Genomic DNA, 26,681 nt, shown 5'->3' on the forward strand with positions numbered 1-26,681 from the left:
ATGCACTCTGAGGTGTAGGCGTAGGACCTGCCACTAGGACCAGGAACAGCCACTGGAGAAAATTCAAAGATTACTCAAAATTGCGCGAGAGTGGGTCAAAACTTAAGGTGTCTGGAATTTTCATTGATGGACATGATGTGACATTTTCCAATGGAATTAACTGGAATTGATGGAAACTATGAGGAATATATGGGAATTAATGGGGGGGAAAAAGGGAATTAACTCGACTGAAGGCTGCATGTTATAGGTTGTGGGTAATACAAAGAAGAGCTTTTGGTAATGGAATAGACTCATTGTTTCCATCTTACATTATATTCATCAAGTGTGTGCAGTAAAAACATGCTCGTCCACTCCTCGTGCAGTATTTGTCAGCCTTTTATCATGATTAATTTTTGTATTCGTCCCAAAACTCACTAGAAAGAGTTTTAAGCAGAAAGTAGGTTTAGAGAAGTTGTGTCCTCACACTCCTTGTTTGGGTCTGGGGTGTTGCTCAAATGCATGTTTTATGGGTCAAAAACATAATTAAGGGTAACTAATATAGTTCACCAACTGTCAAAGGAACAGGCCACCATTTTTACACACTGAGATTATGTTCTTGCCTGAGCTTAGACGAGTTGATGAACAGTTGTTGTCTGGTCTTTGTGCCAGACAGTTAGTCACGCAAAACGACCAAAGATGTTGTTAGCATTTGGCCTCTCCCAATGTATTCCTATAGCTCCAAACGGGGGTGAAGTTGGAAGCTACCACGCTCTTCCACGGGCACAAAGACCAGACAGGTGTGCACCAACTCGTCTAAGCTCAGGTAAGAACATATCTCAGTATGGAAAAACTTAGAACTATTCCTTTAAGCATTTTGATGTATCTTTTGAAAATGTAAAATTAAAGTTCCCATTGACAATTTCTGGAAATTTATCAGGAATTACCTACCCCTTAGTCAAAACCAAAGCTCTACAAAGTCGATTTTGTGCAACACCCCCTTTAGAAAAAAATGGAATAAAGCTTAAATTTGACCCTGAGCACCCCCCCCAGTGGCGCTGGTACCACCGACCGAGAGCCACAGAGTGATCCGTTTGAAACGCTGACAAATAAAGCAACCCATCGCCATTCATCGCTCCACATCACAGACGCTAACAGGCCTTTGTCGGGGGTTTGGCACGGAGCGCTTTGAATCCTCCTTTCAGCAGGTGTCTCTATCAAACCACGGCTATTCACCTCAACCCCCCCCCCCCCTTCTTCCACATCTCCGCTCGCCGTTTCCCCGTGACGCGGCGCTGCCAAGACCTACTCCGCAACACCTGGCGCCGCGGTGACCAACACCTGTTCAGATAATGGGGGCCGGAGAGATGAAGCGCTTAATGTGGCTCGATCAAGTGCCCGGGCAGCTGTCTGTTCGCTGTAATGGCCGCCCTCTTGACCTCCCCCTGAACCAAACGATATAAATGAGGCCGATTGGGGGGGGGGGGAGAACACGGCGGGCACTAGAGGGCGCTGTGGTGCGGAGGAGAGACAGGGCACTGAGCTATATGGCAATATCAATGTGACAAATTGCAAATGCTGTGGATTAATCGTCCGGTAATGAATGTTGGGCTCTGCAAACAACAGAATACACAGTCTGGGGTTTTAGTGTATGAACGCTCCTGTAGCCACTGAACAAACTTAAAATCTGGATTTGGAAACACAAACTTGCAAATCGAGAGCGTAATCGCAATATTTGTCTGACAAATTTCGATCAGTTTCTTTTCTGTCTGCTGCCAAACACGCTGCTCGATCAAGAAAAGTCGGAGATTTGGCAAACGGGCAAAAACTACACCAAGGCAGGACCAAATACGGGTAAAAATAACCTTTTAGTAATGTGAATTTTAAAATACAGTCATTCAAAATAGGACTAAGTATACATAGGCACACTTACACCAGATTGCAATAGAGCAGCACGAACCAGCCATATTATGCTGCTTTAAGTTAAACCTTAGATAGACTTTACCCAAATCTAAAAGCTTCATGACAGGAGCTCACAGCCTATAGGCCATTGTAACACCTCATTTGAAACAGATTTTTTTTCCTCGCCATGTTGTTGTGTTTTTGTCACATTTTTGTTGCTCTTCTGTGGCTTTTTTGTTGCATTTGTGTCACATTTTTTACACTTTTTCCATCACCTTTTTCTTTTGCGTTTTCATTGCTTTTATTGTCACTTTTTGTTGAATTTTTGTCCCATTTTTGACACTTTTTCCATCACCTTTTTCTTTTGCATTTTCAATGCTTTTATTGTGACTTTTTGTTGAATTTTTGTCCCATTTTTTCCATCACTTTTTTGTCACTTTTTGTTGAATTTATGTCACATTTTTTACACTTTTTCTTTTTGCGTTGTCTTCTCGTTTTTGTCACTATTTTGACATTTTTTCAATAAGCTTTTAGATTTGGGTAAAGCCAAACTGAAGAAGATATGCTCGGTTCAGGTGGAGGTTAAGAGATTAAAAAACGGCACATGGAAGATATCTGAAATATACATTTTATTTATAATATATTATGAAAGTCACAAGAATCCCATGCATTTGTGAGACATGTTCGTAGTAAGAGTGTGACAAATATATCGATTTTCCGATATATCGTGATATTTTGCGGGACGATGCGATACCGCCACTTTTTATTCTGATATTGATACTTTTGTTGACGTCATGCATATTAATGCGGCAGCAGTGCGCCACTGTCATGAGAGGCCAACACTGATCAAGACTTCAGTCAGGACAGCAGGGGGCAGCACTACAGTTTCACTTGGATCAAACACACAAATAAATTACTTTTAATGATAGTTTTCTTTATTTATAAATAAGATTAATTTGGGGTGGATTTATTCCTTTTTTAAATAGGACTGTGGTTTCTTGTTGTAAATGAACAAGTATGTAAATGAAGTCACAGACAGATCTATAGACCCATTTTCAGTGTGTAAGTCAGGGATCATTTATAGACACAGACAAAAAGGGGCACAAAACACATGAATATAACTGTAAATGATGAATCTGGAGCTTTTTGAACACAGGAAAAGTCAGTATAACCTCCGAGGAACTGCTATTTTCAAAAAAGCAAAAGCTAAAAAGAATAAAAAGAGTCGATGTATTTCTGTAAGAGGTGTTAATCTGTGGAACGACCTGGAGGATCAGTTGAAACAGTCCCAAACAGTCCAAGCTTTCAAAAAGTTGTTTAAAGCTTCTAAAATTCAAGAATATATAAGCTTAGGAGGAATAAAGTAAGAAAAATAAATACAAAATAACAATGATGACATGATTTAGTTTCAACTGAATTAACTTAAAACAAATGTATGTATACATATTTGTTGGAATATTGAAATCTATGTTACTAACTTCAGATACATGCTTTTTTCTCTTCTGTTTAACACTTGATATTCATTATTAATGTTTGTGTTTTGTTTTTGTTTTCTCTCGTGGAAGTCTGTAAACTGGGTTAGGCGTTATAAGTTTTCACTTCAGCCAAAACCCTTTCGGTCGTGTTGTCCACAAAGAATTGGAAATGTATTTACGTTTAAAGGAATGAACAGACCGAATAAACTACTACTACTACTAATAATATGTGGTATGTAAACATAAAGGTTAAAAGTAGCTTTTTTATATTGTGATGTATCGTAGGTTATTTTTGTGGAATATATCGTTATCGTAAGGCATGTATCGCATGTTGTATCGAATCGTGAGGTTTATTTTGTAGAGGTCAAAACTTTAGGGTTACAAGATTTTAAACAAGACCCTGCATGGTTTTAAGTAGACCCCAGTATTTGGCTTTTTTTTCCAGAACATCATATTGCCTAAAATAACTGTGGCCTGCTGGGTTTGCCATTTGACTTGATTGCACTGAAAGTTCTGCCCCCTTTTCACACCGTATAATCTTAAAAACATATGACAAACTTCTCCACACATTCCCTTGTATTTTGCAGCAGCTAAGTAAGTGGCACAGCTGGAGACAGGTCTGCAAGTGGCAGCACCTTTCACCGAACCGTGACTCACATGTGCCCACAACACCGTCCCGTTATAGGTCTCACTGATTAAATAAGAAACGGTTTGTCTGGGCCTTTTTGAGCCCGACGTCCCATACGCTGCAATGCTATCCGTAACAGCGCGAGGGTAAGAGCGGCCCATTGGGGAAACGACTTCGGCTATTATGTTAAAAGATTTATGTGCCACTTAACCGGGCCCTTTCTCTACCACATGTAACCCCTAAATGTTTTATAACGGTATATTCATTTGTACAGGACGTCCCGCGTGTGAAAGAGAGAGAGAGAGAGAAGGGGGTTTGGTGCAGAGAATAGAGTGATGGCAAAGATTGTCACACAAAAAACGTATCACCAAAAAGAAGATATATCAAGATTTGACAAAGGCCAAACTATATAACGGTCAAATCAGGACTAAACTAAAGGTTGTAAAAATGACCGTCTTAAATAGAGGTCGACTGATGGGTTTTTCTCAGGCCGATGCCGATTTTTTGGGGGATTTTATTGGCTGATGCCGAAATGCCTGGCTGATATTTTTGACTGATATAGTCCCGTAAAGACATGAATACTTGTCCATTCCCGCAGTGGCCAATTTTATTTGATTACTTTTGGTGATTCAGTTTCGGTCCCAGCTTTGATTTGCTGCCGTTAGCATTAGCATACTGTTGCTAAGCGCGGCATTTTGTGCGACGATCAAAAACACAATTACGGAGGTTAAAACTCTTTTTCTCTCGAGACGTGAACATTGTTTAGCTCACGATGGGGTAAATCAAGTTTTTAGTTTGACCTGCGAGACCCAAAGGCGAAAGAACACAAGGCAGTGCAATGTAAACAAGGAAATTAATGTCAGCGGCGCCATGAGTGCAGTCACCTCCTCTCGTGACGCCCCCTCACAAGTGGCGGAGGCGAATGGCGCATACAGCCCCGCCACTCGGAAAATAATTCGCCAAGAGCCTGCGCCCTCCGTGCGCCACCACAAGATCTGGCCCTCCATGTTCTGAGCTTCAAAATGGCAGCATAGTGAAACTAACTAACTTTAGTCAAACTTGTAATTAAACAATTTAAAGTTTCTCTGTTCCCCGGAGAGGTTGTGGACTCTTTTTAAAGCCCTGCTCTTTTCAATGCATCGGGAAGTCTCTATCACTTTCGGTCTTGGAGATATCGTTTTTTTATCGGCGCTGGTTCGACCGATAGCCGATATTGTAAAATCGGCAAATATCCGCTCGATATATCGGCCGGCCAATATATCAGTCGACCTCTAGTCTTAAATTCGAAACATTTCTGAAAAAGGGAGAAAGGGGGAGAAGAACCGGGAGTGACATCCGGCAACCTGTCGAAATCAGGACTCGAACCCATGACGCTGCAGAACTGTGCTCCTGTACACTGCGGTTGAGCTGTCTGTCTTATTTTTAGTGGAATACGGCTCATTATCTTTCTCAAACAAGTCCAAACCAACTAAAATCCAAGATAAATGACCTGAAATCTAGAATTTATCTAATTTATATTTTTTCCCTAGTGTAGTTATAATATTAATATATTCCCTCTCTTTTAAGTCAAAAGTCCTATTCAAAATAATGTGACTAATAATGTTGTAAAAATAATTATTGCACTAGATTAAATTTGTGATTTATAACAGGGTTGCACAATACAAAAATAGGTCTTCCATACAACTTTTGCTTCCATTTTTAGTTTTACATGTTGCTTAAATGGTATTGTAAACATGGCATTAATTATATGTTCAGGACATGTTTGTAGAAGAGTAAACTACAACGTTATCAGGTTTTATATATAATAAGGATTCAGATAATGTGTGATTATGTCGCAGCCATGGTATAGCCAGAGCTCTGTGCGAAACGCTGCAGCAAATCCCACAAATATCGAACACTGTATAATAATATCCACAGATCTGACCAATGGTTCCACATAGGATGCAGTTTCCATGGTGACTGTGCTATACTCCACTTTAGAGGAAAAAAAAAAAAAGTTACTATCAGCGTTTGAAGAATTAAATAAAGAAATGAAGTTTATGCCCACAAGCTTTACAAACCCACACAGCGCCAGCCAGGGACGTGACTTTGGAGGCATTTCAGCTCTTTCCCCTAAACTTTCTTTCTGCAGTTTTTAATACAAGAAAACTCAGTGTCAATCGAACACGCGACCTTTTCAGAAACTCGAGATCAACTTTAGGCGACGGCTGAGACTTGTGCTGGTAAAGACACTATAATGTCCAGACTTGACCTTGGCATGATTCACTTTAGGGGCAATTGGAAGTCGACAAAAGTTAGTGGTAATACAAGCTTTACATTGTAGTCATGATTCCTTTACTCCATAGTCAGTGAAGCTTCTAGTAGTTACAGCTTACAGGAGACTGATGGAAGTGAGGCTGACCATCTCTGAACATCACCTCTCATTCCCTCTCATGCTTCACTCATACATAGGCGAGGTGAGTGAAGGAGAAGCAAACACCTCTGGATCAGGGTGTATGCTCTCCCCGCTGAGGAGATCCACAGATATGGCTGACACGCTTTGCAGATGTTTGAGCTCATATGCAGGGCTGATCTGAATCTTTTTATTCAAACTATGCATGAAATTATTACTTATTTAACAAACACAGAGCAGTGCTCCTCATTAGCATGGCATATTATAGTAATACACAGCAGTGGTTCTCCACCGGTCTGGCTTCTAGACCCACTATCACCACTGGAGGACGAGCCGCGACCCAAATAATCATTGAATTTGCTACACATGCAGTACCTGTCAAATGTTTGGAAAAGCTTTCTTTAATCTATTCGTTTCAAAACCATCTACATTGTAGATTCTGACTGAAAGGCATTCACTTATTATTGAACACACATGGAATATGGTTTAAACAAAAAAAGCTGAAATAAAGTCTAAAAACTATAAACTATAGTCACCTTTTGCTTTGATTACTGCTTTGCACTTTGGACATTTTCTCAATGAGCTTCACAGACTGTTAACAACTTTATGAATCTTAACCGTCGACTTAACCTAGTGCTTTTTCTCCAGTTCAGCTTTACCCAAATCTAAAAGTTTACAGCATATAGGCCAGTGTAACGCCTCATTTGAAAGCAAAGACCTACAAAACTCATCTAAATGTATATTTTTCCTTGCTTTGTTGCCATCACTTTGACATTTTCTCATTGCTTTTTTTGTTGCTCTTTTGTGGCGTTTTTGCAGCCTTTTCTCCAGTCCAGCTTTACCCAAATCTAAAGGTTTACAGCCTGAGCCTATAGGCCACAGAACAGACCTACAAAACTCATCTAAACAGATCGTCTTCATCGCGTTGTCACTTTGTTGCCATATTTTCCTGAAGCTTTTTCATCCTTGTTTTCAGCTCGTTTTTGTTGCCATTTTGATGCTTTTTTCAAGAAGCTTTTAGATTTGGGTAAAGCCAAACTGGAGAAAATGTGCTCGGTTCAGGGGGGAGGTTAAGAGGTTAAAGGAAAAAATGCCAAGCAGTGTCATTTTAACAGACTCAGGTGTTTTTTTTGTATCTTAGACGTGTGGCTGTCCTGAAGCTATGGCGACTGTTTTTACTTTCTGGAGAAAGGATTGAGCTTTGCAAGGGATCGAGAGGTGAGCATTTCCTGGATACGGAGCTGCCGGAGAAGATTAAAACATTACTCAAAGTTGCGCGAGTGGCTGGAAACACGGCTCCAGGTATGTTTTTGGTGAAAAAGCAACATTGTCACATGGAAAAAAGCTCTAAAAAGTCAATTTCGCTTAATATGAGCAAACATTAGCCAATATATCAGTCCATTTCCAAACTGCTGAGTCACTGTCGCCTCATGAATTTCAAATAAATCAAATAGTCACAAAGGAATAATTGAAAACAGTTAAATCCATCACCAAAGTTTAATTTATTCCGCGGTCGGCAAGCGGCCACAATGGCAGCAGACAGTTTTAAAGAAATGAATTCTGCTTTAACTAAAATCAGACCAGAATGAGTCAAAGAACAGACCAACAAAACGTTTATCTGTAATTGACAGTGTCCTCCAGCAGGCGTCCACTGTCCGCGCTGTCCCCTCTGCACCAGTGGGTTTACAGGCTGATCTAAGCTGTAACCTCTACTCGCCGTGTCCTCCTCCATCCTCACCCCCATAAAGCACCTAGTTACCCCCCGTCCTGCCCAGACTGGAGCTCTCAGGGCAATTTATAGACCCCCCAATGAACAGTGCCGGGACCATCCCGAAGGAGCCACTGGTTTCACTGTTTCAACAAATGTCATTGAGCAAAATAAAGCAGTGTGTTTTAATGCAATTTTAATGCCTAAATGCTATGTTTTTAATGCCACAAATGCGGAAAAAAACTTGGCGAATTTCATTTCATGAGATTTGTAAACAATCAAGCAGGAATGAGGGGAAATGCTGATATTCAAAGCCAAAGTGGACACAACGGGCAACTTTTGAGCAAAGAATTGTTTATAATTTCAGTCAGAGGTGCAGCTGGATGTGTTTTTAGGACCATTGTTTTTGTGTATTTGACAGATGTATGCAGTAAAAAGTAGTTGTTGTGGATTCAGTCTCTAAGGAAATACTAACAAATGTAATAAAAAGACAAAATTGAGAAATTATACCAGTTACGCTTTAAAACTAAGGCCAAAATCTAACACTCCAGGTCCAGTCCAGGTAATAGACTGTAAAAAATAATAGACAACTTCTCCTCACTCCTCCCCATTTACCACAATGACCACGTTCGAGGGGGAAGTCATGGTGGATTTACAGACTCCTCCTCCCCAGCTCTGATGAAGCATGTTCCTAAAAAGGGCATTAAGGGCGGGATCTTCACTGTAGACTCGGCCGTTGTGTGACATGTAGTTCGTGGAGCTCTAAAAACCGCCCAATGACCTGGAAACTCTGGCATAACTTAAGTGAAGGGGAAGAAAACTTCTCATGGGAATTTTTCCCTCTTTTAACAGTTTTCTGGCGGACTATAAACATATTCATCACACACATAAAGCCAAGCCAAAATCAGGTCCATATGGATGTTTTTTTCACGGCAAATTTTTCAGTCAAGCGAAAAACAACGCTCATCGCTAACATTAGCGTAATGCAGCTGAAAGCTAACGTTAGCTTCCTGGTTAGCATGGTCCATTTTTCAAGGATTTATGGGCGGTTCAACCACTTCGCTCCTCTCTATGTGTCTGTATCTTTATTCAGTAGGAAAATATATTCATAATTCAACATTTGTTCAAGTAATGGTAGAGAAATCCGAGAAAGTTACGTTTTTATCCTTTGTTTTCTCCCTCTGGCCGCTTCAAGCAGGATCATAAATGGGCATCTATGCCGTCTGCGGCTATGACTCCTTACACCACTTATACGTGCCACTATCGGGCCTCGCACCGCAGTTTGAGACCCGCTGCCCCTTCCTCCAAGAGCCCCGTTCACGCCTGTCACGCGCCCACTCCCCGTTTTGTTCGCGTTATTAGGCAGAACCAAGACAAACGCTCATTTTCCTCGCTGCCCTCTTTCTCAAAATAGAAAGGCACCTGAGGCTGAGGACGCTGTGCAATTTTCACCAAAAAAAAAAAAAGACGAGAGAAAAAAAAGCCAACCATTAACTGGCACCGCGGGTCTCCCTCTGTCCCCAATTCAGACATTTAAGATCAGAACTAATCCCAACAAAGGCTAAAAGAAAATAGGTTTTAGGGTAGAAAAACCTCTGCACCTTGATTTCTTTAATAACAACGATGCTTTACACTTGCCTTTCAGGGCTGCATGATTGTGAATACAATTTTACAGGAACAGAAGCTTAGACAAAATTACGGAAAATTTGAACAGATCTCAAACGCGTTCAGAAGAAGGCGATGGGTCAAATGTAAGAGCTGCGAGTGCTGCTGACCTACAACCCACGATTACATCACTATTACATAAAGAGCGATCGATATCCCTGATTAAACCTCCATCGAGAGATATCAAATGACACAGAGAGTTAGAGAGAGAGAGAGAGAGAGAGAGGAGGGAGCGGGAGTGAGAGAAACAGAAAGAGAGGGAGAAATGGAGAGTGGGCGAGTGTTATGTTAGTATTTTGACAAAGGAAATGAAAGTTGTTGATTAAAACAGGCCTCCTTTGCCAGGGTATACAAAACCATTACAAGGAAAGGAGTCGGCAACAATTTGCCACCTGTTTAAATACTCCAATAGTAATAATGAAAATACAGTCAATTCCTGTGAAGAATAATCCCTTGTTTGGTTTGTGATGTACAAAGCCTAACCCTGCAGTCGTGTGTTTGAGAGCAGCATCTAAATGTTTCTTATTTGGTTTACTGACTATTGAGCCTCAGGGCAACATCTTATTGTGCTGAAAACACAACTTAAAGGAAACACAAAGACGGAGCCGTGGGAAGATGTTTTATTTAGGGGGTGCTGAGGGACAACATTTACCCCCAAAAACGCTTTATCTGTGCTTATTTCCACATGTATTAATATTGCCTGCAGTTTGCCAACTATCCACCAGGGGGTGCTACAGCGCCCTCAGCACCCTGGGTTCCCAAGAGCCCAAGACCAAGCCGTCAAGTCTGGAAGATTTCAACACTTCAACATGTAAAGATTAGTCTTAACCCCAATCTGAACCGAGCAGTTTCTCCAGGCCGGCTTTACCCAAATCTAAAAGCTTCTTGAACAAAGCGTCACAATAGCGGCAAAGGTGAGGTTGAAAATGCAACAAAAAAGTGGCAAGAAAACGTGACAAAAGAGCAATAAAAACACAATATATAAGTGACAAAAACACAGTGGAAGATAAAAGCAAAAGTGACAAAAAAGTGACAACAAAGTAACGGAATCATAATGAAAAAGCGATAAAAACACAATTATTATTTGTATAAGAAAGAAAACAAACATGGACAAAAAAACAACCAAAACAAAAAATATCCGAAAACAAGACAAAAAACCTACAAATATATAAAAAATAAAAATAAAACAAAACAAAAAACTATAAAAACAAAACAATTAAAACAAAACAAAAAACTACGAAAACAAAACAAAAAACACTGAAAACAAAAAACTCTGAAAACAAAAAAACTACAAAAACGAAACAAAAAACTACGAAAACAAGACAAAAAACTATGAAAACAAAAAAATTAAAACAAAACAAAAAACTACGAAAAAGAGACAAAAACCTACGAGAGCAAAACAAAAACCTATGGAAACGAGAAAAAACTACAAAAACAAAGAACTATGAAAACAAAACAAAAAACTACGAAAACAAAACAAAAAACTACGAAAACAAAAAAACTATGAAAACAAAAAAACTACAATACATTCAAAATGTGATAAAAATGTGGCAACAGCACAACAAAATCGTTCCAGTCAGTTTTGTAGGTCTTAGCTTTCAAATGAGGTGTTACACTGGCCTATAGGCTGTGAGCTTTTAGATTTGAGTAAAGCTGAACTGAAGAAAATGTGCTCGGTTAAGCCGGGTTTAAGACGTTAACGATTATTTTTTTGATGGAGAAAGAACTCTTCCAGACGAGCCACTGACCACAAAGGCAAGAGAGCGATCTGCAGTAAACACTATGGTTATGAGGGATCTCAGTCGTCCAGGGATTATGCAAACTCACTCAGATGGGGCAACATCTGAAGCATGTATTTGTACTTAACCTATTTTATATTTCTGTTAAACTATTTTTGCTTTGTATTTCACATATTTGAGCCTTTACTTGCAATGCTATGTTTCACTGTGTTCCTCGTTTATTTTTTCGGTATTTTTCGATTGTTCCCTTCATATTTTCTGTGCGAACCGATGGTGCACCGGCACGGCTCAAATAAATCACGCGCGACGATGAGTAATTTCAATATTTCTTTTCCTTTAAGTAAGTCGTCTGCAGGACATGGGAAGATGAAGCGGGCAAACAGAGCGCAGCGATGGCGTAATCCTGGTCGCTGGAGGAGAGACACGGGGCCATCCTCTGCCCACACACGCACCGGTCTGATGAAGCACCGACCGGAGAGGTGCATGCTGGGATATGGGGGTGTCGGGAGTGGGGGGGGGGGGGACGGGGAGGGGCAGGAGCGCAGGGGGGGTCAGTGAGTGGGAGGTGCTTTTGAAAAACACAGAGAACAGACAACGCTGGGAACCCTCTCTCGATCCGCTGCTGGTGGGCGGCATTAGCAATCACCAACTTTGAGAGCGTTTGAGATATTGGATAAACGCTAACGGCGAAAACTGCGGAATACGTGTCATGAAAGGCACAAACGTGGATCACAAAACTGGACTGAAACACATCTCCACGTACAGGCTAAGTTTGACCATTTCAAATAAGCTTTCACATTATCGGTTTACGCAGAAGTTTCTAATGTAGATTACACACTACTGTTGCCATGGCGGAGACGTTACCGTGGAGACTACAGTGGAGACAGGAAGTGTAAAGCAAAATGATTTAGGAAACACAGAAATGCCTTGTTTCTAAATGCAGACAATAGCGTATCAGGAAATGGCCAGGAAGGGGCGAGGGGGAGGGGTTGTGGGGGTGAACATGTGCTTTTGTTTTGGTCACGATAACGGCCGTGCGAGCGCCGACCGGCTGTGGCTCCATTTCTTTCTCTCGAGACACGATAGGGTTAATAAAGTTTTTAGTTTGACATGTGAGAGCCTATAATGCTTAAAGAGATGAAAGTTGTTCATTTTTATACTCACTACTGCCACCTCAGGTCTTGCATGTAACTGCAGCTTCTATACTCAGCTCCTGCATGACAGCACTTCGGACCCAAAGTAACACCTTTTTGAGTGACAGTGCAAGATTTTAGAAGCAGTTGTGGTGAACAGGTCTGGGCTCATTTTACACATTAGGACATTGTTGAAACATGTAGGGGGAGGAAAATACATAGTTTTAACATGTTTAAACTCTGTATAGTCCCTTTAAGAAGGAACACAAGCCATTGCGATGTAAACGAGGAAGTGAATGTGAGGCACCGCTCTCAGTGCTGCTTGTAATGAAACACGTCTCAATCGACTTCTTCTCTTATTTTATAAGCGACTCCCGCTCACAGGCGCAACAGCAGTGCCACTCGGAAGAGCTTGTGCTGTCCTAGCACCAGACACACGATCTGGCCCATTATGTTCGCCGTCAAATTCCAGACCTGATTTAAACGTTCCATCCACATACAAATGAATAGAATACAAATGTATGGCAAGGTATGTTGTGGTATGTGGTTTCTTCATCTTTGACATCTTATAAGATGATGTTTAGGGTGCAAGAAACTTGATTGAATTTGAGTTAGCATTAAGCTCAGAAGACACTTTTATACGCTTATCTGAATCTAAAGTAAAACCTCAAATGTAAAACCTGTACATTCATTAGCCTAATGATTTGTAACTGACCTCACCTACCTCACAGCTGAAAACATCTGGATTCCCCCGGATTAGCCAACTTGCTAACTGTCCGCATACGTAAGGATCGAACGTCGCCTCTCCCTTTTATTTCCATGACTATAGACCTATATCTACGAAAAAATAAAAACTCTAGAGAGAAAGCTGCCAGGTTTTCTGTTGTATTCAGCTCAATACACACTTTGGAAATGGCTGCAATAAGCTAGAGGGTTTGCAGATGATGTGAAATGAGTGTCTTTTGACATATTTCATGATTTGTTGACAATGACATTTTTTTTTCTTACTAAATTCAACATATTTAATCAAACACGTGTAGTTTGTCTTATACGTGCACATTTTCCTCACTCTGATCATTCTTTAACACTTTCCTAGTCATTAAGATGATTGAGTAACGATGCTTTCCCTGCGCTCAGGTAACTCGGTGTCCTCCCGGGTCAAAAACATAAAACACAGCTCCGTCCCTGCGTGAAAAAGAGATCTACTGCGTCCGCGGCTCATTTAGCAGCATAAATGAACACAAATCGGGGCTGCAAGATTAATTGCAATCGGACGATCACGATTAGCAAAAACGGCAATATTTTAGGCATTATAGTGTCCGCAGGCAACAAAATCCCCTCTCTCATGGAGTCAAAGAGTGCAATTATCTAGTCTGGAAAATCCCAAGATATTATCCAAAATTGTTCAACCCTATAATACAAATGCTCTTTAGGCTGCAGTGTAAAGCCTCTCTTACTCGCATGTGCACGAGCCTGTGTGATATTCCCTTGTGGACGGATACATGATGTGTTTAAGGCCTGCTACAGTCTGACATCTCTTTCTCCAAACGCACAGCGGAGGTGACACGAGGCCTAATCGCCAGATTCATCTTCATAATCACGCCCCATTCCTCCATATAATCGCTGAATTCATCTCTGTAACGACCCGGCGGCGACAGATATAGGTGCGCACATGTGTTGTTGCTGCCACAGATGCAAGACATGGATCGAATTCAAAGAAAAGTAAGAATATCAACGAATTCATGTTTTACACGAGTTCTGGGTCGACCCTGTGTGCACCACAACGGCTCAGTTTGAAATGTAAAAATAAGTCTGCTATTCTCTGGAGGCGGAACTTTCTAAAAGTTGATTTCTTTAAGGATAATGTGTTCTCTGCATATGACTAGGGATGGGTACTGTTATTTTTTTCACGATTCCAGTACTTTAAAGGAACAGGCCACCGTTTTTACATACTGAGATATGTTCTTGTCTGAGCTTAGACGAGTTGATGCGTACCTGTCTGGTCTTTGTGCGCGCCCTCAGTCACGCAAAATAACCAAAGATGTTGCTCCCCCAGTATATTCCTATAGCTCCAAAAGGGGTGAAGTTAAAAGTGACCAAGCTCTTCCACGGGCACAAAGACCAGACAGGTACATATCAACTCGTCGAAGCTCAGGTAAGAACATATCTCAGTATGGAAAAACGGTGGAATATTCCTTTAACGATACTTGGTTTTCGATACCGATATCTGACTGATACTGATAGCGGGTCGTCTCAAAATCGGAAGGTCGGGGGTTCGAATCCCGCCTCCTGAAGGTGCACACTGTCGTTGTGTCCTTGGGCAAGACACTTCACCCTCCTTGCCTCCAGTGTCTGTGTACATTGGTGTGTGAATGAGAGTTTGAATGGGTGACTGGTTCCGTGCCGTAAACCTCTTTGAGGTGGAAAAGCGCAATAGAAGTTTAGACCATTTACCATTTCCTTTTTGATACCTATACTAAAATATTTGTCGTCGAGAACCAGAAAATAGAACAATAATGTGTGGAAGATCTGCAAATATACAATATCGAGTCCATCTCCAATGTCAAGAAATGTGTGAAAAATTGGGAAATTGTGGGAAAAATAAGGGGAAAAAAATAGTTTTAAAAAATGGGAGGAAAAAATGGGGGAATTGGAAAAAAAAAAAAAGTTTAAATGAGGAAAAATAAGGGAAAAAATGAGCAAACATTGGACGATGAAAAAAAAAAAAATGGGGGAAGAAATGGGAAAAAATTGAACAAATATATATATATTTGAGATGAAACAAATAAGTCACAGCCTTAATGATGTAGTGTGTGTTTTTACTGATTGATTTCAATGAGCCGTGCTGAAAGACAAATTCCTGCTCTCTGGAACAGACAATAAAGTTATATTCTATTCTATTTATGCTCTCCCAACAGCATCAAAAACTGTAACTAAAGATATAAGATGTTTTTTTTGGTACCTGCTTTTGATACTTTTCATTTTTTCGATATCGGTAATACCTTAACTGTTTATCCAATACCATACTGGTATCATTGCCCTACATATGACACATCCTTCAATGACACAGGGGTGACCTGCAAGAAGCAGCAGGCTCTTCTATTCGCTCGATCAAACGTTCCCAAAGTCACGGCCCCCTTATGAAGCTGAAGAGGTATTGGGTCACACAAGCCGACCCAATGATAACGATAATTCACTGCATTCAAAAGAATTAGTCATGTTTTACTAAAAACAGAGACCATACGCAGAACATTTATTCAAAGCAGTACAAAACTTTAGCTTTTCACAAAATTTTCCTTATGCTCATGCAACATCTCCACTATAGCTTCGAACTTTCCCCTCCTCATATATATATAGTTTTAAATTGATCTTCCTATTGTCCAACCCCTGACCTGAAGATCTAGTGGAAAGTCTGCCAATGCCTAAACCTTAATTTCTGTCTTCCTGACTTAAGGCGATGCATAAAGTGTTTTCAAAAGCCGCCTCTTTTCAGATAAACCACTGAATGACAATGGCAGACCTCGCGTGGCCCTCAGCGTCTCAACCCTCTCCTTTTATGTCAAAACAAAGTTGAGCCGGTAGCGCCCTTGATGCGGCAGCGAGTCGAGTTTTTCGCCGGTGTGAAAGTGAAGCGTGGCAGACGGTTTGCTCCTCCCGACGTGAGTGGATCTGGGTCAAGGTGACGCCTGCGATCGCCCGCCGCATCTCGCCATCTGGAGCTCAACTAGACCCGGGCACTCCAAGACAGGCTGCTTCACTTCAGCACAAAGAGACGCGCCGGGCAACAACATCAACGTCTTACCGGTAAATATCAAAAAAGGATTAACACGCTGAACTAGAACTGGATTGTGAAGAGTAAGCGATGACTAGACATCCTCGAATTGTCTGTATTTCAGTGTAGACAAGAAAGAAGTTCTATGTTCTAAACAATTCTGGTCATTATCAGAGTGTTAGGCTTTCATTTCCAAGTTTTTTAAGTTATAACCAGGACTCATGAATCGATTGGAAACACATGAGTTAGGACTTGAGACACGTGTCTTCATGTAACATTAATGGTATTCGGGCTCACTTCAGGTGACATCTGCAATTTGTTGCAATGTTAAAACTAAATATTTTCCTCCCCCTACATGTTCCAGCCATGTCCTAATGTGTAGAATGAGCCCAGACCTGTTCACCACAACATCCTCTAAAATCCTGCACTGTCACTCAAAGAGGTGTTACTTCGGGTGGCTTCCCATGAAAAGATCGAAACAGTCGAGATTATAACATTTCTGAGTTTTTAAATGGTTAAAATCGATCCAAGGACGTCTGAGAAACATCCTGTTAAAGTCTTCAATCCTAGAACAAGGCAAAACTGAAACAGAAACAGAGATATTTAGGAATTTGCTTCTTCCCATAACGTTAGAGGGGAGAGGAGTTAATCAGAGCGGAGAGCGTTTCATAAAACACGCAATATCTCCATTTCTAGAAAGAAAAACAGTGATTTTGATCAAAACTAGCCTCTGTTTAGCTTAGATTTCTCAGGAACCGAGGCACGTAGAATTAAACTGTTTTCACCTATGGAGAGCTTAAATGAGCCACAGCAGTACTAGAACATAGAATTCGCTGTGGTCCTACAAATACCATGAAACATTTTCTTGATTGTTGGCACTCTACAGCTAAATCCCCAAAACCAGTTACCTGCTATCCAACACTTGTAAGTCATGTTTTACTCACACAGATCATATACATATGAGGCATTGCACTGGCCTATAAAAACATGAGGAAAAAGCAATGAAAACACGATGTAAAAGCAACCAAAACAAGACCAGCAGCGAAAAAGTGACCAAAAATATGGCAAAAATTAAACAAAAATGTGAGGAAAAGATGATGAAAACATGAGAAAAAAGCGACAATAACACAATAACAAAAATTACACCAAAAATCATCCATTTTAGTTTTGCTGTGTATAGTCTAGCCTATTAAAATCTCACATGTGGCTGCCTTTAGTCACATCTCCATGGAGACGAGCCGGAGATGTCCCGCTCCCAGTGAAGCTACAGTCATGTCTTTGAAGAGGTGAACGGCTCACAGCAAAGACACAGGACGGGGTGCAATGTCACGTGGTGTGACTTTTATGTTTGGTCCGAATTCATTCCTACCTTTTCTAACATATTCGTAATATTCCGATTCTGCACAGGGACGAGTTTATGGGTACATTTCACAACTGCCAGGCTCACTTTTCAGGCTCATTGCCACAGAAATGCTAGAAAACTTGCCTGAGAGTTCATAAAATTGATACAAATGCTTCGTTATTAGAGGGAGAGTGCTATTTCCACAAATGTCTAAGTTTACAAGCTACTAAAGGAGGAAAAAACAAAAACTCTGGTACAATGCCTGACAGCTAGTGCCTGAATTCATTTAGCTTAGTGTTTTTCTGGTTTACACCCGGGTTACACCCAGTTTATACAAAAGTTAGACCTGGTTTAGTTCTACGGAAACTCATTGCTGCCAATGTGAGTGAAACATTTTTGACTGCGCTTTCTCGTTCGAACGTAATACCATCTCGTTCGAACGTAATACCATCTCGTTCTAACGAGTTGCCAATGTCGTTCTAACGAGTTGCCAATGTCGTTTTAACGTGTTGCCAATGTCGTGTGAACGACTTTTTAAGCCCAACGCAGACGTTTGACGGTGTGGCAAAAGAGCCGCCTCCTGTGATCCAGACGCGGTGCCGCGGGGTAAACACATAGGCCTACGTTTTTGACCTGCTGCAGAGACACAGACGGGTCTCGGCTGTGACAAACAGGGAGACCGCCGTACACTTTGTTTAAGGGGATGATAGAAGCAGCGGAGACAGAACCATCATCAGGGCTCAGGTGGAGCATGTTAAACTCGCCAGCCCCCTATTAACCTGCAAAAGAGAGCCACGTTTTCTCTCTCTCTCTCTCTCTCTCGCAACACGGACATACGTGTCTTATTTTATTAATGATAAATGTATGAATTACGCGTTTAAAGCACGACATGGTTTGAGGAAAAGCCTCTGAACTGAAGTGCCCTGACGCGCCGCCTGTGCCGAAATGGACGCGCGTCAGATGATGTGCTGCGCTCTGGTGTGCGTTGGGCTTTTGGCAACTCATTAGAACGACATTGGCAACTCGCTAGAACGACATTGGCAACACGTTAGAATGACATTGGCAACTCGTTAGAACGAGATGGTTTTACGTTCGAACGAGATGGTATTACGTTCGAACGAGAAAGCGCAGTCAAAAAAGTTTCACTCACATTGGCAGCAATGAGTTTCCGTATAGTTCTGATTTGGTGTCGGTCTGTGCCTGGTGGTACTTGGTAGGTCAAATATGTGTTGGTACTGGATGTGAAAAGTACCGCTCGCACACGAACTTGCGAACCAAGGACTTGCTTTGTCATTGTTAACCTCCAATAAACAGGTTCAAAGATAGTTTAAAGCTCCAGGAGTTAATGAGGCCCGGTTAGGTGGTCTCAGTAATAAGATATAAACAACAAGAATGAAAAGAAATGATTGTTATTGACTGGAAGCTTTTATTGGACTCACAACATCATGACTTGACTGACACTGACTCGTGGGATTTTTGCTTGGAAATCTGAGGATCAAAATATTATCAATCAGCAAAAGCGTAAGATGAAGTCTATTCATGGATGACACTTGCATCCTGCTCTTGCTTCTTCAGAAAACTCAGACAGAATTGCTGAGGGCCATCACCCAAACTTGAAGCAAGACTTCTTTTTATCCTTTGAAACATGAAAATAAAACTTTGCGCCGCAATGAAACAAAACAGACATCTTTCCATCTGAATCTTTGTTGCGTGGGTGAATGCGGCTTTCACTCATGTTGTTTCTTGTGTTCGGTAATGTGTAGAAATGTGAAAGAAATCTAGCTTTTTCACGAATAAAATCTGGTCAAAATTGCATATTGCTCTAGCCTGGCCTTAGCCGTCCGTAAACTCCGGTCAATTATAATTTCCCTACATGTACTTCTGGGCCTGATCTCAGTTGCATCGGTTGAATTTCAACCCAGTGAGCGGGGGAGGCGGGTGTTGTAGGTGACGTCAAGCATTTGCTGATTGTAGTTTGGCAATGGCGGCGGATACGAAAGTAATAGAAGCTCTTCAATTCGTTCTGGCTCGGCTCCCAAATATCCAGAAATGAAAACTGAAGCCTTGGAATGAGCAAAGAATGTCACGACCAAATGCTAGCGAAAATTAGATCCAATCGTTTCAAAGGAGTTCACCCCTCCCACCTGATAACGGAGCTCAATTGTGAAGATACAGACCTTTGTACGAAACGCAATGAGTACGAGGGTCTGGCAAAACCAGGTTAATATTGCTCAGTCACAAGCCAACTTTTTTGTGAATGCCATTATAATCGAAACTGTGCAATATCTCGATTGACAGGGTTTACACAGGCAGTACTATATAACTTGTTTACCTCAATAAATCCTTTCCGTAGTCCCTCTGGGGGTAATACAAGTGTTAATGGGATGACTGGGGGGTCTTTCATCTCCCCCTGGTGTCTCTGGACAGAAAACCACAATTGCAACTTTCCTGCCTACGGGTCGGAGGTCCAATACACACAAATGGAATCACGAAGAAGAAGCTAACAGGCTAACGGGCAAAGCTAGCTGCGGGCTAGCGCCACTTAGACAGTATTTACAGCCAAGTTTGAGTGAAAAGAATCTTCTCCATTGTGTAATTGGATGTACAATATCCCTCTCTCCCTTTGTCTTTTCTGTCAGCGTAGTATTTACTCTCACGGACAAATCACGAGTTAAAAAACGCAACATGCTACGACACCTGCAGTGGCGCTTATGGCCTCTAGGAGCATGAGTTACTTAGTACTGTTTTAATCCCCAACCACTATATTTTAATGCCACAAACGCATATTTTGTTTCTTAAAGTTTGAAAACAGAGGGAAGATAATGTGTCAAAAAATGTTCAAGACCACCATTTCCAATGAATACAGTAAAAATGGTTGATCCTCGACTGTATGCATTTGGAAGCGCTCTGTAGCGGATCTTATTATCAACATTGTCGGTGGCAGTAAATGTGGTTGATATGGCGGGGGAGGGGGGTGGGCAGACGGATCTAGAAAACTGAGTCAGTGGTGTGGACATTGGACTGCGTCAGACCATTTAGTCCCGAGAGAGAGAGAGCGAGCGAGATGGAGAGAGAGAGGAGGTTTCCCTTTAACCAGAGCCAGTCAACACATCAGCGTAATAACAGTGAAGGAGTGGAGGGACAGCGGCCTCACCTACGCCTCTCTCTCCATCATGTAATCAGCGCCACAGGAACCCGCTCTGTTTGTGCCTCGGCCGCGCAAACAACTGCAGGAGGCGGCTGCTTTACATGCATCACGGCTTTCAGCGGGAATATAACAGCTTCACAGGGCAATAATGTAATGCAGCGTTGAGCTCGTTTGACTTAAATATCAGATTTTGAAAAAACTTAGACTAAAACAAATAACTTTTGATGACTAAAACTATGACTAATATCCCCACATATTTTATGGCTAGTGCGTCTTACACTCCGGAGAGACATACAGTCCAGAAAAAACGGCAATTGTTCAGTTATTTGTCTTGTCCCTTTACACAATCCTTCCGTCAGTGCCTTAAAGTGAACAAACCGTGCATCGTTGAGGCTTAAACACAACATTTTGATGCAATATTGTAAGGATGAAACCCTGAGGAGTAAGAGACTGAGCTGGTCAGGGTTTGGACTTGACCAGGAGCGCCCTCTGCAGGATGTGATGAGAATGACTTTCAGCTAACGGTTACCATGGTGGGCTGCCGCTGCGATACTTTTGAGACACATGTAAATCTATCAGATAATGACTGGACATTGGACAGCAAAAGGCAGGTGAGGCAAAATATGACCGAATGAAAGGCAGTAATGACTAGAGATGCACAGATCCAGCTTTTTGCTTCCGATACCGATACTGGGGGTTTGAGTATCTGCCGATATCCGATATGAACCAATACTAAGAGACTTTCTTAAAATTGGTTTTCTCTGAGTGAAAAAGTGAATGGTCCTTTTATCTCCACTGTGAGGTCCATAAAGTCTGATCATTACTTGTGCTTGTGTTACAGATCAATTATCGACTATATCTATCAATAAACATTGAACAAGGATCACTGGATTTTCAACACTATTCTTGGGACAGGCTATTTTACATTCATTTTTTGAATTTTTTACATAACGTCATCTGATCCTTACAACTTGTGCATTACAAATATCTTATAGAGTTGTGATGTCATATCGCTAAGCATCATGGGATTAGCAGTAATTATAAACTAATGGAGATTTTAAAAACTAAAATACTGGAGCTATTGTTCACATTAAAACACTTGCCCAGCAGTAACTCAGCAGCTAACGGAGTTGTTTCATGGCTTTTTCTCCACTTTCATACTGTTATTAGCTAATGCTAGTCTATGGAAATTTATGCTAACAGCTGCAAACATGGCGGATCTCCATGGTAACTGTGGATTTTCCCAAACTCTATATCAGTTATTCTTTAACAGCATTTCAGAAACTAAAATACAAACACCTGGCCACTCCAGCAGTGGCCGATTTTGTTTATTAGACCACTTTAGGTATTTCCATCATATTTCTGACCAAGCCTTGATGAGTTGCAGTTAGCATTAGCATGCTCCTGCTAGCTTTAGCATGTTGTTGCTGTAGAATTTTGCGCAGCAATCAACATATGTTTGTGTTAGGTTAAAACTAACTCAGCGATTGAATTCTCTGGGTTCTTGGCTTCAAAATGACATACAGCATACCCATGTTCACTTAGAGTTAGTTAGTGAAAGTTGTCAGGGCCAAAACTGGTATCGGTTCAGTATCGGATATTTGTGGCAGATACCCGATATCTTGCAGTATCAGATCGGTGCATTGGTAATGACCAATGTGTAAAACGTGAGTAACTCATAGCTGACAGTGGAGATGTGTCAGGCCCAGAATGTGTGCATAGCGGCCCATGTGAAAAGAATAGGAACCAATTCCTATAACCTTTAGCTTTCAAAGCTAACGTTCTACGAGGTGTGCTGTAAGTCTGGGGATACATGTGCCGGTTTAAATCATAAAACTCCCGGGCCGAAATGATGCCCCAGCACGCCCCGCATGACGAAGGCGCCAAAATGAACACGCTTTGAGCATTGAATTACTCAGAACAGTTCCAGTAATGGATTACGGGCTCTAAAAATGCGGAGGACGGTTTTGTGTTCCCTCTATGATGAAACAAAGCCGGGAAATACAGATCGGAGCGCTTCAGCAGGGGAAGAAATGACCAAAGCGAACGGAATTACTGAAAACTGTGTGAAATAGTGAAAATACAGAACTACTCCAGGAAATGCAAAAGGAAGGTCCAAGCAAATCTGTGAATATGATGTTCAAGCACACACAAGCACATGGGCATCATTAACATATTAATTTATGCCCACAACAGCTCAGTTTGATTTGTGAGTCCATTTGGAGGGGCACTTGTATTTCAGACACACTCTCGAAGGTGTGAACAGTGCAATGGCCAAAGCCTCTGGGAACATAATACTATTGATTTCACAGTTTATTGGGCTATTCTTATCCAAATATGGCAGCTCCGCTAATTTGGATATCCATATTGTTGGCATTTCAAACGCCGCTGACCGGTGCCTTTTGTTTTTGCTTATTACTGAGAGCTGCATTCACAACAATCAAATAAGACAACAGTTACAACAGCAGTTAAGAGGCGAAGGCTCAGTGGTTTAGCGGAGGCCCACAAAGCTGAAGGTTGGTGGTTTGATCCCAGTTTGCATTGTTGTCGATCAAAGAGAATGACGGAAACAAAATGGGAATAAATGGAAAACTTACGAAAAAGCTCAAAGGAAATAAGTATGCCTCTCCTCATGCTTAAAACAGAGACACGTTTACCGATGAAGCGACGGTGGCGCAGTTGGTAGAGCGGGTCGTCCCGTGATCAGAAGGTCGTGGGTTCGAATCGCACTGCACACTGTCGCTGTGTCATTGGGCAAGACACTTCACCCTCCTTGCCTCAAGTGTCTGCGTACATTGCTGCACATTGGTGGTGAATGCGAGTATGTAGAGTATGTAGAGTAGTAGTATGAATGGGTGATTGGTTCCTTACTATAAAGCGCTTTGGGCTTGATAAAGGTAGAAAAGTGGCCATGCCGCCTTTGCTCTGCCCAATCCCGTCAGATCTTGGAAGCTAAGCAGGGAAGGGCCTGGTTAGTACTTGGATGGGAGACCGTTTGAGAACACCAGGAAGCCTGGGTGAATGTAGTGAGTGGTTGGTGGTGGTCGGAGGGGCCGATGGCACAGACTGGTTGCCTCGCTTCCGTCAGTCTACCCCAAGGCAGCTGTGGCTACAACAGCAGCAACACTGTGGTTCAAAGATGAAAAAAGAATGATCTGATGAAGGCTATGACGAAACGTTATCATCCTTGATTAAAAACTGGACATTGGCTACTTGAGTGTGCGATACTGTTTTTTTTTTATTTATAAAGATTTTCCTCAACATCTGCACCTCCGAGAGTACTTCTGGTGTGCGTTGCTTCTATTTTCTCACACAACAGTAGCTTACCACCACTGAGTATGGAGTGAATGAATAATGACGACAGTGTAGCGCTTTAAGAAACTTGGTAATACAGGCTTGTAAAGCGCATTACAAGTGTAAGGCATTATTTTTGCAAGTGCTATTCAAGTTGAGTCCATTTACCATTTAGAGCAGGAAAATCTATGTCATTTTCAGTTTATGCAGAAAAAACCCCCCCTGCAAAATCTGAAAATCAGGTCAGGTTTTTGTACTCAATGAATTTTCCAATCTCTGTATTCCATGAGGCATGTGATTTTTACATTCTGTAGTTCTGTTAAACCAACCCAAAGGATGCTACAACCAGCCCCAGACAGGGGGCCTCTTTCAACAAAAATTCCCAAATATCAGATATTTTTGGTAAATGGTCTCAACTTTTATAGCGCTTTTCTACGTTCATTAGGCCCAAAGCGCTTTACAGTAAGGAACCAGGCACCAATTCACACTCTCATTCATACACCAATGTACACAGACACTGAAGCAAAACCGACCGATGCATTTACACAGCAACATATCGGAAATGTCTCATATCAATATCATAAATTAAACCCAATGTCAGCTGAAGTTGGACCTGCAGTTTGGCCATGAACACAAGATGGCGACACCCACCGCAAACTCCTGAATAAGATGATTTAAATAAACTATTCAGGCTTTTGAACGTTTTTTTGTAAACCATAGCTGGTATTTTTAGAATCAGAAGAGTTTTATAGTCATTGTTTGAGATTTGAGGTTCACAAACAGGGATTTTTTCTTGGTTCCGTCAATAACATAACATCATGTATGTGCCAAGAATATATCCATAGGGCTCAAGAGTGTAGTTGTTCAAAATGCCAGCAGAGGGCGCACACTTACCACTGCTGCTGCGGTGAAAAGGGAAGCAGCAAAAAATGAAACTTGGAACATTGATGGCTCCTGGAAAACATGCTAATCTCTGCACGGACAGGATCAGAACCAGTAAAGTGAAGGTTTCTCAATGTTAAACACATAGAGGTGCTTCATGTATTGGAGGCCGGGCGGGTTTAGCGTGCCAAGGCTGTGCAGGGCATCCAGGTATGTTTCTGATAAGACTCTGACATTACAGCATTCTTAAAACCTCATAAAAGTTCACAAAAAAGGAGAAATTGTACCGTTAAAAGACCTATCATCCGCATCTTTCCAGTCTTTCCCAAACTCTTTCATCACTTCCCGTTACCTCAATGAAACACTGAAGCTTTCAACCCACTGTCAGATCAAAACCACTTCATTTTGTGGTGTTTCCTTTTTCTTTCCCGCTTTGAGCCGCGCGTCTGAAGAACAAAGCATTTCCACATTCGCGCGTAAACATTACCAACTGATTTATTTTCCTCCAGTTTCGCTTCAAAGATAAGAATACTACAAAGATGTCAACCGGCGTGGTGTGTTCGCCGGATAACGTCGTGAGAATCCTAAATGATTTGACCTCCGGAGCGTGGCCTTTTTCTACCATTTACATTAGCTGTCAGTAAATAATGGCCTTACACTACAGCTATATTACATACAATAAACAGTGTGTAAATAAATTGATGAAAAAGAAAAATTCTAAGTAAATTATAGCCATGGGTAATCTTCAAGAAACTGTAGTATTTACTCAGGCTGGCTTTGAATATTAAGTAGCACAGTAACATTTCATATGTATTTCTTATAAGTGAACAATTACATTTGTTTTTTATGTTTTTATTTCAATTTGATATTTTCTTGATTTTACTGCAAAGCACTTTGGTCACCCTGTGTGTTGTAAAGGGCTCTGTAAATAAACTTTTTAAAATTTTCTGTTGATATTAATGACATGCAGAGGTAGTCAGGTGTCCTCAAGTATGGCTTTTGAGGATCTGTACTTTACTTAAAGAGACTATACAGAGTTTTAAAATGCTAAAACTCAGTATTTTCCTCCCCCTACATGTTCCATCCATGTCCTAAGATGTAGAATGAGCCCAGACCTGTTCACCACAACTGCCTCTAAAATCCTGCACTGTCACTCAAAAAGTTGTTACTTCAGGTCCGGATTGCCATCATGCATGAGCTTAATGTAGAAGCTGCAGTTACATGTATGACCTGAGGTGGCAGTAGTGAGTATAAAATGGCCAACTTGAATCTAGAGCTGAGTTTCTATTTCTAAGGTAAATATAAAACTGTCTACTCCACTATATTTCTATAAAGGTCTGAAGTAAAAAAGTAAACTTGGCCATGAGTTTTGTTTATTTTAAAGAGCAGAACTAAGTAGCTTTTGCCCCTAGAGGCCACAGGCGCCACTGCAGCTGTCGTGGCATGTTGCGTTTTTTTTTCTCATTATTTGTCCGTGAGAGTAAACTATGCTGACAGAAGACAAAGACAGAGAAGGATATTGTACATCCTGCCACAACCCAATTATACAATGGAGATATTTTTTTCCACTCAAACTTGGCTGTAATTACTGTTAAAGTGGCGCTAGCTTTGCCTGTTAGCTTCTC

The 26,681-nt window shown here is 41.3% G+C and overlaps 1 protein-coding gene across 1 annotated transcript in view; it reads right to left on the bottom strand.

Moving 5' to 3' along the window:
• Positions 1–26,681, bottom strand: part of cacng2a (calcium channel, voltage-dependent, gamma subunit 2a) — a 138,921-nt gene that overhangs the window by 57,198 nt on the left and 55,042 nt on the right. The gene's annotated exons all lie outside the window — the stretch shown is intronic.

This window comes from Gobius niger (genome assembly GCF_951799975.1).
Source record: "Gobius niger genome assembly, chromosome: 10".
Taxonomy (NCBI): domain Eukaryota; kingdom Metazoa; phylum Chordata; class Actinopteri; order Gobiiformes; family Gobiidae; genus Gobius; species Gobius niger.